Raw genomic sequence first — 17,274 nt, 5'->3', positions numbered from 1 at the left:
TTATCCTCCAAAGATCACTGTCAAATCATGAAGGTTCAACAGAAGAAAATGATCAAGAAGTATAGAAAAAAAAAGGTAAAATACAAATATTTTTATACTTTAGCACTAGGACAGTTCAATAAAAACTAAAGTGAACAATGAAACTGACCTAAGGCTGTCCCTAATATGAAAAGCAGTCTCCTCCAGCAATAGGTAATGGAGGACCTGCCACCAGGGAGCAGATCACAGCCTCTAGTTAGCTAGAAGACATGAACAGCCATCAAGAAGAAGACACATCTCCCTTCTAGTACATCTGGCAGGATAATGCCCTGCATACAAGGGGAGCTGACACTATGGACCTGCTCCCAAGTGCTGCCACATTGTACAAGCTCTCTGTATAAGATGCTCCATGGCTGCAGTGTCAGAGGTGACCTGGCACAGGAGGGCTGCACAGAGATGCAGGTATAGCAGTGTATGGGGGAGAGGGTTTTTTTTGGGGGGGGGGGGGGCTGTTTCCAGTAACAAGATTTTGTCAGTAAATATTTCTGCACCGTAGTTTTCTTTTACAGAAACAATGATGTATTGTGCGGTGCACACCCAGCCCTAGTGATGTAATGGAGGCGCTGCACTGTTGTCACTACACCTGGGCACAGCAGCGCTGTATGTGCAGGCTACAATGTCCCACAAGACACTCACTATAGAGGCCGCTGTGTGGTGACTGCACTGGAGCGCTGGTCTTTGTTGTCTCCTGCCGCTGCCATCACAAGGGAGGGAAGAGCTGAGAATGACACCCACCTCACAACAGGAAGACAGCGCGCACCTATGCCAGGGTCCTGTCCTGGTGGGGGTGACGTCACGGGAAGGGGCGGGGTCTATTGGACAAGGGGTGTGGCTTTCTATACAGCTTCTGCCTTCGGCACATTGTTGGAAGCAGAGAGGCTGCGATGTATGACATGTATGATACGTGGGACTGCTTATCTGGTTGAGGCTGAGGTGTATATTACGTAGGACTGCATGTCTGGTGGGGATTAGGTGTATATTACATGAGACTGCATGTCTGGTGGGGATTTGGTGTATATTACATGAGATTGCATGTCTGGTGGGGATTAGGTGTATATTACATGAGATTGCATGTCTGGTGCGGATTTGGTGTATATTACATGAGACTGCATGTCTGGTGGGGATTTGGTGTATATTACATGAGACTACATGTCTGGTGCGGATTTGGTGTATATTACATGAGACTGCATGTCTGGTGGGGATTTGGTGTATATTACATGAGACTGCATTTCTGGTGAGGCTGAGGGTGTATATTACATGAGACTGCATGTTTGGGGGAGGCTGAGGTGTTTATTAAATGAGACTTCATGTCTTCTGGGGGCTATAGTGGTAAGAGATGTAGGATACATGGGACTGCATATCTGGTGGGGACAAGGAGTACATTACATGGGACTGCATGTCTGGTGGTGGCTGTAGTGTTATGAGATGTAGGATACATGGGACTGCACATCTGGTGGGGACGAGGTGTACATTACATGGGACTGCATGTCTGGTAGGGGCTGTGGTGGCATGACCTGTAGGATACATGGGACTGCACATCTGGTGGGGACGAGGTGTACATTACATGGGACTGCATGTCTGGTAGGGGCTGTGGTGGCATGACTTGTAGGATACATGGGACTGCACATCTGGTGGGGACGAGGTGTACTTTGCATGGGACTGCATGTCTGGTGGGGGCTGTGGTGGCATGACATGTAGGACTGTTTATCTGAGATGAGGGGATGAGACTCCTGTGAATTACCATGTATGAGAATTTTGACTTGATCCTGCAGCTCGCGGGCATCACCTTCCATCTAAGCCGCGAGCTGCAGCAGTGAACATTCCCTCCATGTAAATGAAGAGCTGGTCCCTGTGTCTGTATGCGGTGTGTATATATGGCACTACGCTCCTGGATTCTGACAGGGGGGGACAATACAATCAGTCCCCTGTCACAGCAGCCCCCACTAAGCTCTCATGCTGAGTGCTGTGCACATGAGTGTCACAGGGATTTTTTGAACATAGGGGGCTGCAGAGAATATGTGTGATGTCTGTGTGTAAAGATCATGGATATCATCTAAGGGTGAGTGCACATGAAACTTAAAGGGAACAGGTCACTAGACTTTACTTCACAACCAGCCCCGGCAGGTAGGGTATGACATGTCCCTTCTAGAATTTCCTTTGATGTGAAATCTTACCTATTTACCTACAGTGAAGCAAATAATTATTTGATCCCTGGCTAATTTTGTAGGTTTGCCCACTGACCTTAACCGTCTATAAGTAATTTTAACATTGAGAGAGAGAATATCAAACATAAAATCACATTGTATAAATTAGCATTTTGCTGAGAGAAATATTTATTCCCCTACCAACCATTAAGTTCTGGCTCTTACAGACCAGTTAAACGCTCCTAATCTACTTGTTACCTTCATTACAGACTGCATCTTAATGCAGTTTTGAAGAAGGCACATGTGCTGGCCTATCTAAAGTTTGCCAACGAGCACCCGGATGATTCTATGAGTGATTGGGAGAAGGTGCTGTGGTCAGATGAGACAAAAATTTAGCTCTTTGGCATTAATTCAATTTGTTTGGAGGAACAGAAATTCTTCCCTATGACCCAGTGAACACTGTCCTGGCATGGAGGTGGAAACATTGGGGCAGACTTTTTGAGTGTATTGGGGTATTTGCTTTTTTTGGGGGCCTTTTACCAGCAGTTCACTGGAGTTCACCTTGTAGCATTGATCTTGGTTTGCGCCTAAATTGTCTTTGTGTTTCTCCTGCTTCCAGATGTTTATGCCTTCTATAACATTGATTTGCTTCTATATTGGCACAAATAATTTCGCAAAAACATGCCAGTCCTGACCATGCTTAGGAAAGCCAATGGTATGATTTGCGCAACAAAATGGCACCTTTTTTAAATTTGTTCCTAATAAGGCTAAAATAAAACCCTGCATTTGACAGCCAAAACGATAAAGACAAATGAGGTGCATAAAATAGACTCAAACGGCACAAAAAGAGCTCAGAGAAGGGGGAAATAATATAAATGACACCTATTACGTTTTGGGGTTGTTTATCTGTTAAGGGCACAAGACTACTTCACTGCATAAATGGGAGAATGGATGTAGCCATCAACCCCAAAATCTTGAATGACTACCGTCACTCCATTCTGTTCTTTAGACTACAAGAATGGAGATTATGGAAGAATCTCATGTACTGTAAGCAACTCCATTCCAACCTCTCTGACTAGAGTGGAGTTTCTCCTGGTAGTGTCTAGCATTTTCAGTAGTGAATGGTCTAAAATGGAGCTGCCTCCCTCAATATTTCCCACTCAACGATCTCAGGATATTATTCTTCCCTCTTTGCAGTAATCCCAGAAAATTCATTTAATTGTCTAAATGTCAGAAATGTTATACACCCCCCTTATGAGTGTACCTTTTAGGGAGAGAAATGCTGTTCTGCCAGGGAGAGAATAAGAAAAGCTAGTCTCAAGGCCTGGGCATCTTGTTCCCCGATACATGTTGATATAAGCAATGGCTGTAGTGTTGTCTGATATAATTGATACTCCATGACCCTGAAGTAGTGGAAGGGCTACCTGAAGTCCCTTTAAGATCTTTGTGATTTATTTGAAGATGCAGCTCTTTCCAATGTGCTCCAGGGACCCTGATAGACTTGATCTGCCATCCCTAGAGAACTGGCATCTGTTGTGATCAGCCTGTCCTGACAAGGAACCCAAGGGAGGCCTTTTCCTAGATTTCCCTGGATTAACCATATAACTACTCCTTCTGGGAAGGATTGGAGTCTGTCCCATGACTGCACAAGGAACTTCTGTAACGCACTTGAATGGAATTGGACCCAAGAAATGGTGGGAATGGCAGTGGTGAAGAGACACAGAAGTGACATGGCTGACCTAAGGGAAATAAGATAAGCCTGTTTGACTTTTAACACGAGGGACCTTATCTTTTCTGAAGGTATAAAGGACGCCTGTTTTAGCCATCTATAACCATATACCCAAAAGGAGCTGAGGGATGACTTTTTTAGATTTTCTATCCAACCCAATTTCTAGAGAATTAAACGAACCCTGGAATTTGGTCGATTACTGCTTGCAGTAGCAGAAAATTGTCTTGGTATAGTATGAAAACACCCTGCCCCTATCTTACATATGGACTGCCATTTCTGATACCACCTTGTTGAAAACATTGGGGAGCTGAAAATATCAAATGGAAGAGACCTGTACTGTAAAGTAATTCTGATTCTACTTGTATTTCCACTCTCAAATACCTCTGAACATCTGGATTTATTGGTAGGTGATAATATGCATCTGTAAGGTCGATAGAGGCCATAAAGCAACCTTGAAAAAGCAGATTTACGGTTAACTTCAGGCTCTTCATTTTGAACCTCGGGACATGAAAAAATCCAGATTCCGGATAGTCCTCAGAGAGCAGTTAGGCTTCTTTACCCAAAACAAGGTTAAAAAAAATCCCCTGACAATGTTCTGCTAAGGGAACCCAACCCAATACTTTCTTCTTGATGAGGATTTGGACTTTGGATAAAATGGCCCTCTAGTTGTCTCCAAGAGCTTGAAATGTGTGGGAGGAAGATAGAGAAAGTCCAGGGAATTTCCTGTATAGCCCTTAAAACTCACCTACTTCCTGACACCTCTGACCAGGCCTGGAAGAAGTGAGCTAGTCTTCCTTCCCCTCTGGCCTTGGTTTCATAAAGGGGCTGAACCTTGATGTCTTGGCTGCTCACTAGGCTGGTTAAACAAAAGCCTTATTTCTTTGAAGAGGTCTTGAGTTTTGGTTCTTATCCTCTTCTTTGAAATTTTGATCTCCAAAAGAAATTAAAGGGCCTAGGATGACTATTGGTTGGAGGAAAGGATCCTCTCTTATCACCTGCTTTATCCAATAGGTCTTCATGGACTGGACCAAATAGCAATTTCCCCATCACGAGGTATACCGCAAAGTCTATTTCTTGACCCCATCTCACTTGGCCAATTCTTCAGCCAGATAACCCTCCTGGCAGAATCGGCTTTGAGGTGGTTTTAGGTACAGTTTTGTCAATTGCTCAAATTCATTTGCTCAGTTCATGTCTTTCACCTGTTCAATTGACAAAACAGCACCTAAAACCACTTCAAAGCTGATTGCGATGCAGTTTTAACTGCAACGTGTGAACCCACCCTCAGAGCATCAGTTGAAGCATCGACTAAGAAAGCGACGCCTTATTGGATGTTAGAAATGGATGAGTGCTACAACATCTCTAGGTATTGTAGGGGTTCAGCTCAAACGTGGGGGTCGGCAATGACAAAGCTCTCTTGGACAGCAGGATTAAAGTTGAAACTGTGCATTTATTCCAGCAAAAACAGCAGTAACAAACAAAACATCAAATAAAAATCCTTGCCTGTCCGGCTCTAACTAAACACTTGGCGGTCCTCACTAGCCACTGGAGGGCTTCTCCCTGCCAGCATGGAACATACGTTCAGTAACCCCGTGTCACTCACGTGTGGCTCTCACACAGTCCAGCCTCTGTGTCTCCAGGTAGAGAGCGACTTCTGGCTGCTCCACACCCATCTTTAAGGGATTGCACACCCGGTGCATTGTTAGACCCATTAGAACCTGGAAGCTTTGCTCTGGAGCAATGATCACACTTGTCTCCAATCCTGCAATCAGAGTCCTCTACCAGGTCTTCCCAGAGACCAACACATGGAAAACAGCTTCCAGTTTGACCCCATTCACACTGTGGTCGCTGTAATACACATAAACCTTCATTTTCTCGCCAATTCAATAGTGACTTTGTCACATATCCCCCCCCTTTGATCACAACCGTAGGTGGGATCACCTGACTACAACCTCCAGGGTCAAATTTTCCAAATTTTAAATGGACATCTTTCTTTTGTAACATGCTCACCCCCTTGTAATAAGGTTTCCTGCGTGGGATGTCGTCCATGTATAATGTTGCCTGGACAAAGCAGGTCTCAGGCTTCAAATCCTGCACACATATAGATGTTATGGGCAAACAGCTTTTAGAATCAGTCACACCACACTTCAAGCTTTCAAAAGCAACTTTGGACATATCTACTGGCAATATGGACTGTGTAGCTGGTACCACATTAAACGCACAGGATACATGCACACACTCCATATGTTCCTCATGTATCTTATATCCACCACCTGAGGACAATACAATCAGCTCAACATCTTCTGAAGTATTTGTTTCAAACTGCAAGCAAGTGTTCTGATCACCGCTCCCACTCATCAGTTGTGTATGAGATCGCCCAGAGTCCATGAGCGACATACATGCATCACCACTATCCTCTGTACTGTAATCCTTACCATTCCCAGCATTTATAGCCATCTGAAAATCAAGAGAAGTCATTGTAGTAGACACCACTACATCTGTTACACTTCCCTCCACATTGGAAACCAAGGAATCTGCCTCTGTTCTATCACTTGACTGTTCCATCAGGTCAGCAAAGATCACTTTCTCATTACACTTCTCAGGCACACTCAGTTTGTGTATCTCACTCAAGGTAGAGGTCCTTTCTACACAGTTGTCAGGATTCTCATCCTGCTCTGCAGCATAACTCACAGAACCAGGGCTGAAATCCATATCCATGGCTCCCTTCATCCCTTTGACATGATCAAGCGTTACACAGCAGTCACTATCTCTTTCATTATAACTGCCTGCGGGGGGCACAATTTCTAGGGGTGAAATCTTGTCCTCACTATTTTTATTTTCATCACAATTGTGCCAGTCTGTGTCATACTCCATAACATCAGTAACACTGGTGACTCCTAGGGAAGTTGTTCCATATTTATCTGGTTCAGTACTGGGCGTTTCAGCACTGACAGGTGCCATATCCACCACAAGTGCTCCCACCTCACTGACAGGTGCCATATCCACTACAAGTGCACCCACCTCACTGACAGGTGCCATATCCACCACAAGTGCACCCACCTCACTGACAGGTGCCATATCCACCACAAGTGCACCCACCTCACTGTCTCTTCCAGCTGGAAACGCACATGCATCACTTATGGCTTCATTCACACCAGGGCACTTCTCTGAACGCAATGACACAGCACAATCAGTCATCTCCACACAGCACTCAGCGTCACTTCCATCACCTGCATATGTGTTATGTGAGTGGAGGGTTACATGGTCAGTACAAACCTCCCCACCATTTTGTACCTCTCTGTCTTGTGTGGTCACATTAGAAAATACATTTACCACTACATTTGCTTCCCCCACAGAAATGTCCATCTTCTCATTGTTCCCTGTCAGTGTAGGAGATAATTGGTCTATATTAGCAAATACATTATTATTGCTTAACACTGGCATAGACATTACATTTCCTGTGTTACCATTGGCAACCACATTGACCTCATGTGATTGCACATTTTCCTCACATAGGGAATTTTCACTATTACCAGCCACAACTTCTGGGGGTGCCCTTGAGCACTTAGACGCCTCTGTTTCCACAAACTCTGGAGCACCTACCACCAAGTCTACAGACTCTGCACTGTCAGGTTGCAGGTGTACACCAGAGGAATACTGGGTGACATTATCACATAGCATGTCATTACACACATTATTATCATCAGGTAAAGGCTCTATGGATGTATGTCCTTTGTGAGAGATCACAGCATTTTCTGGGGAATTTGTCTCCTGCGGATAAACACCAGGATTAGCAAGAACATATTTTTTCCCCAGAATTTCCCCACAGAACTTGAAATCTCTACCTAGCACAATCTCCACATCAATATCATCAGATTTAATAAGTTCATGTTCCACTGTTCCAAACTCAGTCTCAAAGTTTAAAGTCACAGTCTTGCGGGTCTCATGAACAACATCCAGAAACAGTAATAGTTCTGGCCTGATTTTAGACATTTTTTGGTCTGGAACCAAACTAACCCCTAATGGGATTCCACCCACAGTACATTCAAATGTCTTCCTTGGAAGTTGCACCTGTTGTGTCATCACAGATATTGGAGTTTGGTTCCCTCTGACCACATCATACTTCTGATCAGAACCAGCAGAGGGTTTAACCATTAATGGACAGTCAATGGAAACGTGCCCAAGCTTCTGGCAACAGGAACACTTCATCAGCCCTTTGGTTAGTCCATAATTATGCACCTCTGGCTTTCCCAAGCCCACTGTAACATTATTTTTCACAGTGTTTACAGTCCTCCCAGCTCCCTTAAAGCCCCAAACAGTCTTACCAGGAACTCCTGGATATTTCACTTTACCAGGGGTTTGGCATCGGAGCTGGGTTGTATGTAGCAATTCCTCTGTTGTAGAAAATCGATCCCATATGTCCAGGCGTTTTTGAGGTTGTTTGCTTGTAGCAACAGTATTACTCCTCCTAGATGGCACCTCCAACAAAACACTGGGCCTCTTAGCAACAGGACATCCTTTCATGCAGTGATCCACCTGCAGACATCCCCAACATGGCTCCTGTTGGTTGTCCATAGCAACAGTACTCTTACTCCGTGTATCTGGACCTTTAGACATTGCAGCCAGGTTAGAGGTCAGCATACTATTCTCTGCTCTCAGACATGCATTCAGGCTTTCCATGCTTTGCTGCCGCACAGTGATCTGCCGTCGTACTTCTTGTTGCGCTTGTCGCACATCAGCCATAACTTGCTCATGTCTCAGGTTAGACTGTCTCAGCTGCTCCAACAGCTCCTCCATTGTCTTGTCTGGACCTTGCAGCACCGCAGCTGCTTTCACCCAGGAATTAGACTCCTGGCCCTTTAAATTTCCACAAAGTTAAAGTTCATCCGCAGCTTTTGTCATGCAGTTGCCGCTAGCAACCTGCCCATTGCATCCTCCACCAATTGTAGGGGTTCAGCTCAAACGTGGGGGTCGGCAATGACAAAGCTCTCTTGGACAGCAGGATTAAAGTTGAAACTGTGCATTTATTCCAGCAAAAACAGCAGTAACAAACAAAACATCAAATAAAAATCCTTGCCTGTCCGGCTCTAACTAAACACTTGGCGGTCCTCACTAGCCACTGGAGGGCTTCTCCCTGCCAGCATGGAACATACGTTCAGTAACCCCGTGTCACTCACGTGTGGCTCTCACACAGTCCAGCCTCTGTGTCTCCAGGTAGAGAGCGACTTCTGGCTGCTCCACACCCATCTTTAAGGGATTGCACACCCGGTGCATTGTTAGACCCATTAGAACCTGGAAGCTTTGCTCTGGAGCAATGATCACACTTGTCTCCAATCCTGCAATCAGAGTCCTCTACCAGGTCTTCCCAGAGACCAACACATGGAAAACAGCTTCCAGTTTGACCCCATTCACACTGTGGTCGCTGTAATACACATAAACCTTCATTTTCTCGCCAATTCAATAGTGACTTTGTCACAGTATTTTCTGCTGAATATCCTCTTCTAATTGATTAAGCCAGAATAAAATGGAAGGGGCTACACAAGCTTAAAAGTAGATGTAGAGGAATCGGCTTCTTTATCCATGGTATCTCTGAGGGAACCCATGTCCTCAAAGGAAAGAGATGATCGACACAACACTTTAGGAGTCAACTTTAGGAGAGAAACTCCAAGAGAAGGAGACTGCAGAATCAAAGGGATATTTCCACATCGTCCCCCATGACGGCCCACCTGGAGGATGCCCCTTGACTTCTGTAGGGACAGGAAGAAGAGAGGTTAAAGTCCCCTCCCCGCATCCTCCCGCCAGTGTTCTTCCTGACCCTACCAAGGCAGGTCAGAGAGAGGTGCCCTCTCTCCTCCAGGGGGGGGGGGGCGAATTTATACTTACGGGTGAAGCCGTCCACGGCAAAATCCCGACGACCCTGACTCTCGGTCGATCCTGGGTCCTCCTTGCAGCCGTCCTGGGGTCCGTATGGCTGGCTGCCGCACCACGATCCTGGATTGCACGCGTGTGGCTGAAGAAAACTACATTTCCCGGCAGCCCGAGGTCCGATGACGACTTCCGGCCGCGACCGGAAGTGGCGCGGAAAAGCGCAAAGCATTACTGGGAGCCGGAAGACGCGGACCATAGCCACTTCTAAGGTGGATGTGCTCCCCAAAAAATGCAACGTGTAATCACTCTATGCCAGATTCATATAAAAAAACAATCTGTAAAGTGTGTATTGACAACTTCATGCGAGAGGAGAAAACATCCTTTTTGGACAAGCTTAAAGGTTTCATAGAAGAGAAAGTAGTCTCATCTATAGCAGCAGCTACATCTAGGGCTCCCCCCTGTAAAAGGCCCAGATTAGAACCCGAGACCTCACCATCCGAGGCAGGAAGTGATTCGGAGACACCTTCTTGTTCTGTAATAGAGACAGAAGACTCCTTAAACCCTCAGGATTTTGTCAAATCTGTTGAATCTAGACATTTATTTCAAATAGATGAAGGCCATCAGACAAACCTTGGAAATTGAGGATGTTGTTGTACCCCAATCCAGGGAAGATGAGTTGTTTGGGGGATTAAAAGCGAAGCGCCAGAGGGTGTTCCCCTTAAATGACACTCTTAGAGAACTAGTGTCGGAAGAGTGGAAGGAACCTGAAAAAAGAATCCTCATATCAAAAATTTTCGGGAAAAGATTAGTCTTTGAGCCAGAAGATTCTAAACTATGGGATTCCTGCCCTAAGGTGGACGTGCAGGTTACTAAGATAGTAAGAAAAACAGACCTTCCCTTTGAGGAAGCAGCATAGCTTAGAGACCCCATGGACAGAAAATCCGATTCTCTGCTAAGGAAAGCCTGGGAGACATCCATGTGGAATTTAAAATCTAACCTAACAGCTACTTCAGTTGCAAGGAATCTTCTCTACTGGCTGAATGAGCTAGAATCCCATATCAAGGAGGGAACTCCTAGAACAACCATCTTAGAAAATTTCCCTCTACTAAAATCAGCAACGGCTTTCTCAGCAGACGCTGCAGCTGAGGGTGTCCAGTTTTCGTCCAAAGAGGGGGCTCTGACTTCAAGAAGGGCACTATGGCTGAAGCAGTGGAATGGGGATATCCATTCAAAAACAAAGTTGTGTGGCCTCCCCTTTTCAGGAGAATTTGTCTTTGGCCCAGAACTCAATACCATTCTGGAGAGGGCATCAGACAAGAGGAAGGGCTTCCCTGAAAACAAGCCAGCACCCAGGAAACAGCCCTTTCGGGACTTTAAAAACCAAAGGGACGAATATAAAGACAAAGGGAAAAGGGCTCACTGGAGCTACCCGAAAGGGGGGAAAGGTAAAGGGTTTCTTTTCTCAGCGTCATCAGATCCAATTAGAAACAAGAAGCAATGACGCCATAGTAGGAGGAAGATTATTGAATTTCAGAGAGGAATGGCTAAAAATTACCTCAGATCCCTGGGTTCTAGACATCCTTCTTCAGGGATACAAGATAGATTTCAAGAAACTTCCTCCTACAAAATACCTGTCACCCTCTCCTCATATGTCAAAAATGTCTCACTGTCTTATCTGGCAAGAAATATCCTCCTTATTGTCTTCTGGAGTAATTACCCAGGTCCCTCGAGAACAAGAAAAACAAGGGTTTTATTCTTCTCTTTTTCTTGTAAAGAAACCAAACGGATCAAACAGGCTGATAATCAACCTGAAGCGACCCAACGACTTAATCGTCTACAAGAAGTTCAGGATGGAGTCGGTAAGGTCTGCCACCCACATTATTCACCAAAATGCTTTAATGTGCACTATAGACCTAAAGGACGCATATTATCACGTCCCCATTCACCCTTCTTCCCAAAAGTCCCTAAGATTCTCTGTCCTATCTCCAGGGGGTTCCACGTTACATTTTCAGTTTTGTGCACTCCCTTTTGGCATATCCTCGGCCCCCAGAACCTTCACCAAGGTGATGATAGAGGTGGTGGTGTTTCTAAGACAGCAGGATATATTGATTATACCATATCTGGACGACCTGCTGGTTATAGGACGGGACAAAGAGAACCTAATTTCCTCAAGGGATATTACAATAGGAACTTTAGAAAGACTGGGCTGGATTGTAAATTACCAAAAATCAGATTTATCACCAGCCACAGTAAAAGAAATTCCTGGGAGTGAATTTAAATTCATGTCTACAAATGTTGTTCCTTCCACAGGAAAAAAGGACTCACATCAAGGAAGAGATAAGAAGATTCCAAAGAAAGTCTCTTATCTCCATTAGGGATGCTATGAAGGTCCTAGGACTCTTAACAGCTTGCATCTCCTCAGTGGCATGGTGTCAAGCCCATACTCGAGCCCTCCAGAAATGGGTCCTGAAATCCTGGAACAGGAGTTCGGAGGGACTGGACAAAAAAGTAACGATCCCCTCTACAGTCAAAGAAGATCTCAAGTGGTGGCTGACAGACGCAAGTCTAGACAGGGGAATTTTCTGGAGGAACAGTCCGTATATCCCCATACAAACAGACGCAAGCAAGAGCGGCTGGGGAGCAGTGCTTCCTCAAAAACTGACGCAGGGTTCTTGGACAGAAGAGATCTCCAGAAGATCATCCAACTATAGGGAGCTGAGAGCGGTCTGGGAGGTACTCAGCTCGAACACTGCTCAACTGGCTCAACATCACCTGTTGATACTGTCCGACAACACCATGACAGTTTCCTACCTGAAGAGACAAGGGGGAACGAGGTCCCCATTATTGATGTCCCTAACACGGCAAATATTTTAGTGGGCAGAGGACCATGTCCTATCAATCTCAGCTACCCATCTAAAGGGAACAGAGAACAAAAAGGCGGATTTCCTCAGCCGAAGGAATATACTTCCCAACGAGTGGTGTCTAAAAGAAGAGATATTCCAGTACCTGTCTTCTCTTTGGGGAAAACCTCAGACTTATTTGCAACAAAAGGAAACACCAAGTGTCAACACTTTTTTTCCTTGGAAAAAGGGGAAACCAGAAATCATCTACATGCATTCTCCCACTCTTGGAACACCACTCTCGCCTACGCCTTCCCCCCTATTCCCCTGATCGCCAGAGTCTTGGAGAAAATATTCCTAGAAAAGACGCAGACCATTTTTGTGTGCCCAAATTAGCCGAAAAAGAGCTGGTACCCAATTCTGAAGACCACTCAGGATCCAGTTATTCTACCAGTGTCGGATTATCTCCTGGTACAGGGTCCAATCTTTCATCCAAATCCAGGAAGGATCCAGTTATCAGTGTGGTTCCTGAATCGGACTATATGAGGTCCCAAGGACTCTCCCCCGCTGTTGTAAACTCCTTGAAGGCAAGTAGGAAACCTGTCACTTTTGCCATTTATCACAAAATTTGGAAAAAAATTTCTTCCTTTTGTGCAGATAAACCACCATGTCAATCTAACCCAAATATTTTGCAGGTTCTTGACTTTCTTCAAAAGGGTCTGGAATTGGAACTTTCCACAAGTACCTTAAAAGTCCAGGTATCAGCCCTAAGTGCCTTCTTCGACCAGCCCCTCATCGAACACAGGTGGGTGATAAGGTTTATTCTAGCAGCCTCTAGACTAAAACCCCAAGTCCTTAAAAGGACTTCTTCATGGGATCTTTCTTTGGTCTTAAATGCTTTAGTTAAAGAACCATTTGAACCCATTTATCTTGCTAGTGTAAAGAACCTAACACTAAAAACAGTATTCCTGATAGCAATCACCTCAGCAAGGAGACTGGGTGAACTTCACGCAATTTCTATTAAGGAACCCTATATGAAGGTTCTTGATGATAGAATTATTCTCACGCTGGACCCAAATTTCATCCCAAAGGTGGTCTCAGAATTCCACAGAAGTCAGGAGATCATACTACCTTCTTTCTGCGAGAATCCATCTTCCGAGAGAGAACGCGAATGGCACACTCTAGATGTAAGACGCTCTGTTGTTAAATACTTGGAAGTAACCGAATCCTGGCGTATCGATTCTAACCTTTTTGTCCAATTTCAGGGGAAAAATAAGGGGAGGAAGGCGTCCAAAGCAACCATCGCTAGATGGCTAAGGATGGCGATATCTTCATGTTACGACATTCAAGAGATTCCAGTACCATCAGGGATAAGAGCACATTCCACAAGAACTGTATCCACCTCCTGGGCAGAGAAAAGAGGGGCCTCCCTAGAGCAAATTTCCAAAGCAGCAACTTGGACTACCTCCTCTACTTTCTCAAAACACTATAGACTTGACTTACCGTCCTCGAAGGATCTGTCCTTTGGGAGGAAGGTGCTCCAAGCTGCAATCCCTCCCTAAAAGACTACTTATATGGTAAGTCTCCAGGTGGGCTGTCATGGGGGACGAAGTGGAAAGAATGAATTAGTTACTCACCAGTAATTCTATTTCCATTAGTCCACCATGACTGCCTATATATTCCCTCCCTTGATTCGTTTAAGGTTATGTTGTATTCACAATGACAAAGCTTGTATGTGATCAAAACATATAAAAATAAATCATTGTTGCATCTTCCTCAGTGTGGTTATTTTGAAGTCACTGGCGGGAGGATGCGGGGAGGGGAATTTAACCTCTCTTCTTCCTGTCCCTACAGAGGTCAAGGGGCATCCTCCAGGTGGGCCGTCATGGTGGACTAATGGAAATAGAATTACCGGTGAGTAACTAATTCATTCTTTTTCTGATCTGAGGATATGGGACTTTTTGTCAGGAGATTTCTATTCTTTATCAATGAGAGGCTATAGTGTCAGAGTGGGACAACAAGTTTCTGTTTTTTCTTAAAACCCTCAAACATGATATCCTGGACAGTCTTGGGTACTTTCTTATATATCCATATCCATAGTCATTCTGACTAACTTGAGAAGGTGATCAGTATTGTTAAGTACTACTGTTTGATTACTACTGTATAACAAATAAGAATGCTTTTATTTTGCAGGCTTGCTAAAAGCTGGAACTAAGATGGTGCCTGTCTGGCGATCAACCCCTTGTATGTGCCTTAATTGGCAGCACTTGCTGGAATAGATAGATGTCTTTTACACAGAAGCTTCAGGAAATTACAGAAAACGTATGCTACTAACAGATCCACTGTGCATGATTGGAACTATGACAGCAGTATATGGACTATGGGGAAATGATGCTATAGTGCTATATTCAGGTGATGATGAGACAACCAATCGTCTTTGTAGTCACTCCTTACTAACTATGAAGTCCCCTTGTATATAATGTTATGTGTCGGCAATAAAGAACAGAACTGCTTTCTCTTTTGGTCAGTACCACTTTTTGCTGAGGAAGATCTTTATACCATACCCCAGTTTTGGTGAGATTTCTTTAAACTTATGTAAAATGTTAGAATACCTGAGGTCTTGTAAGAAAGGGGAACCCGACAGATGGTGCCAAAACCTGGCACCACACAACTGAAATCGGCATTGAACAAGATAAGTTCACTGATTTCTTTGAATCTCTATCTTACCTGTGTCATCTCATTTTTAGGTTAGGCCACACCTAAGTGACAGGTCTTGGACTCTATTGTGTTGTCTCAAAGATTCATAAATTGTTAAGTGTCACTGCCGACTCGAAGCCTTAAGGTCATTTTAAGCCTTCTTCTGGCCGGGTATTGCTGCAGCAGTGGAAATATTGTGGTTTTGAGTTGTATCTGGGCATTGGCGGTTGTATTTTTGTTTTGAGCGGATGAAATAGGCAGGGATAGTGAGGAGTCCCCAGCCTTGAAGAGTGAGTGGGCTGGGGCTGGTGTTGCTTTTTACTGATATTCATGTGGTAACGCCCATGGACCTGGCTCCTTCTGGGTAGGGAAGTTAGAGAGGGATAGTATCGATGCGGCATGCGGGGGAAGCACAAGGCTCCTGATATGTCATGGTAAGACGCCATGAGATTTTTTTTATGCCCCGTGGAACCAGGGATTTAATGGCAGGATAATGTTAAACTATATTAATTCTGGAATCTGAAACTCATTGTACATTTAGCAGCTGATATCAAATTTTTTTTTTATAGAGGAGAGAAGGAGTTAAAGCATGTCTCAGTTGAAGTCTTTGTTTAAGAAGTCCACCTGGGGAGGAGGGATTGGGGGGCGGGCAGAGATAAGGGAAACGGTTCAAGGAGATTTACTGTGAGAGAATCTTAGAGACCATGGCTGCAGCTGTGTGATTCTCTGTGTGCACACTACATAATATATATTTATATATTAATATACAAGATATCCAGATGTGCCTAGTACATAGCAACGTCACTTCCGTCAACTGGCGTAGCTTATCTTAGGGGCTTCGGCCAGACACATATAGCATAGTCCCGAGCACAGAGTCGATGACACCTCCATGAGGTCTATGCTCACAGCATCCCAAACTCTCTCACTCATGGAGGTTCGTGGGACCCACAGGGATACACATACTCCGCCTTCATCACAACACGCTCAGTTCCCTTTCCAGGGACAGGAAACCAACTTAAGCAGGAGAGGAGGAGTCTTTTATGCTCAGCAGAGAATCCCTCTCTCTGGCAGTGCTGTCCTGGTGAAGGGGAAAACTTGTTGCATCTTTCCTAAGAAGACTCATGCCTGTACTAGCCGAAAAGGTGCTTCTACTCAATAGTGAGCAAAGGGTCTGAATACCTATGACCATATGATAACTCTACATTTCTGTTTTTGATCTTACCAACTGGCTGCAATGAAACAAAGAGTGAAACATTTTAAACGGTCTGAATACTTTCTGTACGCACCGTATATACTGGGGGGGGGGGGGGCATGTGCTGGGCTACTTATATACTGGGGGACAGTGTGAGTTGGGGGGCACATGAAAATCTAATAGAGGGGGGCATTGTACATATATCTAATAAACGGAGCATATTATATAACATAGGGGACGCAGTATATACTGTACATCTAATGCTAGTAAAGTATATATATCACTCTTTATCACTCTTAATAATTCATGATGGCACAATATAATAATAATAATAATATATAATAAGACACTGTACATTTTAATTCCAGGGGGAACGCTGTATATTTTAGAATGAATTTGGGGGGAGCAATGCCTAAGCTAACTTAGTGGGATAGTGCTGTATATACTTCAATCCATATATAAATTCATGTCTCTAATATTTTTAATTTGGTGGGGGGTCTGTTTATGCTAAAATCATGGAGCATTGTATATATTTTTATGATCTTGGGGGAGGAGGGACTTTTTGAGATCTGCGCTGTACAACAAAGTACCTAGAAACTGCCCTGGCTCTGTGTCCCTTAACTGTGAGACCTCTCTCAGCTGAGGTGACCATTCTATGGCTTCCATTTAGAAGATTTGCTGTCTGGAGCCGTAAAGCTCATGAATGTGGTACGGCTTGCTTTCTACCAGACATCAGGGCACAAATCCAGCTGGCTTTAGCAACATAGT

General features: G+C 44.5%; 1 protein-coding gene across 1 annotated transcript in view; it reads right to left on the bottom strand.

Annotated features, from left to right (window-relative positions):
- TMTC4 (transmembrane O-mannosyltransferase targeting cadherins 4) overlaps positions 1–844 on the bottom strand; it is a 42,962-nt gene extending 42,118 nt beyond the window's left edge. The window contains exon 1 of the mRNA XM_072135502.1: positions 676–844. The gene's annotated coding sequence lies outside the window, so the exon portion shown is untranslated. The remainder of the gene's footprint in view (positions 1–675) is intronic.
- Between the last annotated feature and the right edge of the window lie 16,430 nt (positions 845–17,274).

Source organism: Engystomops pustulosus, chromosome 2 (genome assembly GCF_040894005.1).
Source record: "Engystomops pustulosus chromosome 2, aEngPut4.maternal, whole genome shotgun sequence".
Classification (NCBI taxonomy): Eukaryota; Metazoa; Chordata; class Amphibia; order Anura; family Leptodactylidae; genus Engystomops; species Engystomops pustulosus.
This window is presented reverse-complemented; position numbering and strand designations above follow the sequence as displayed.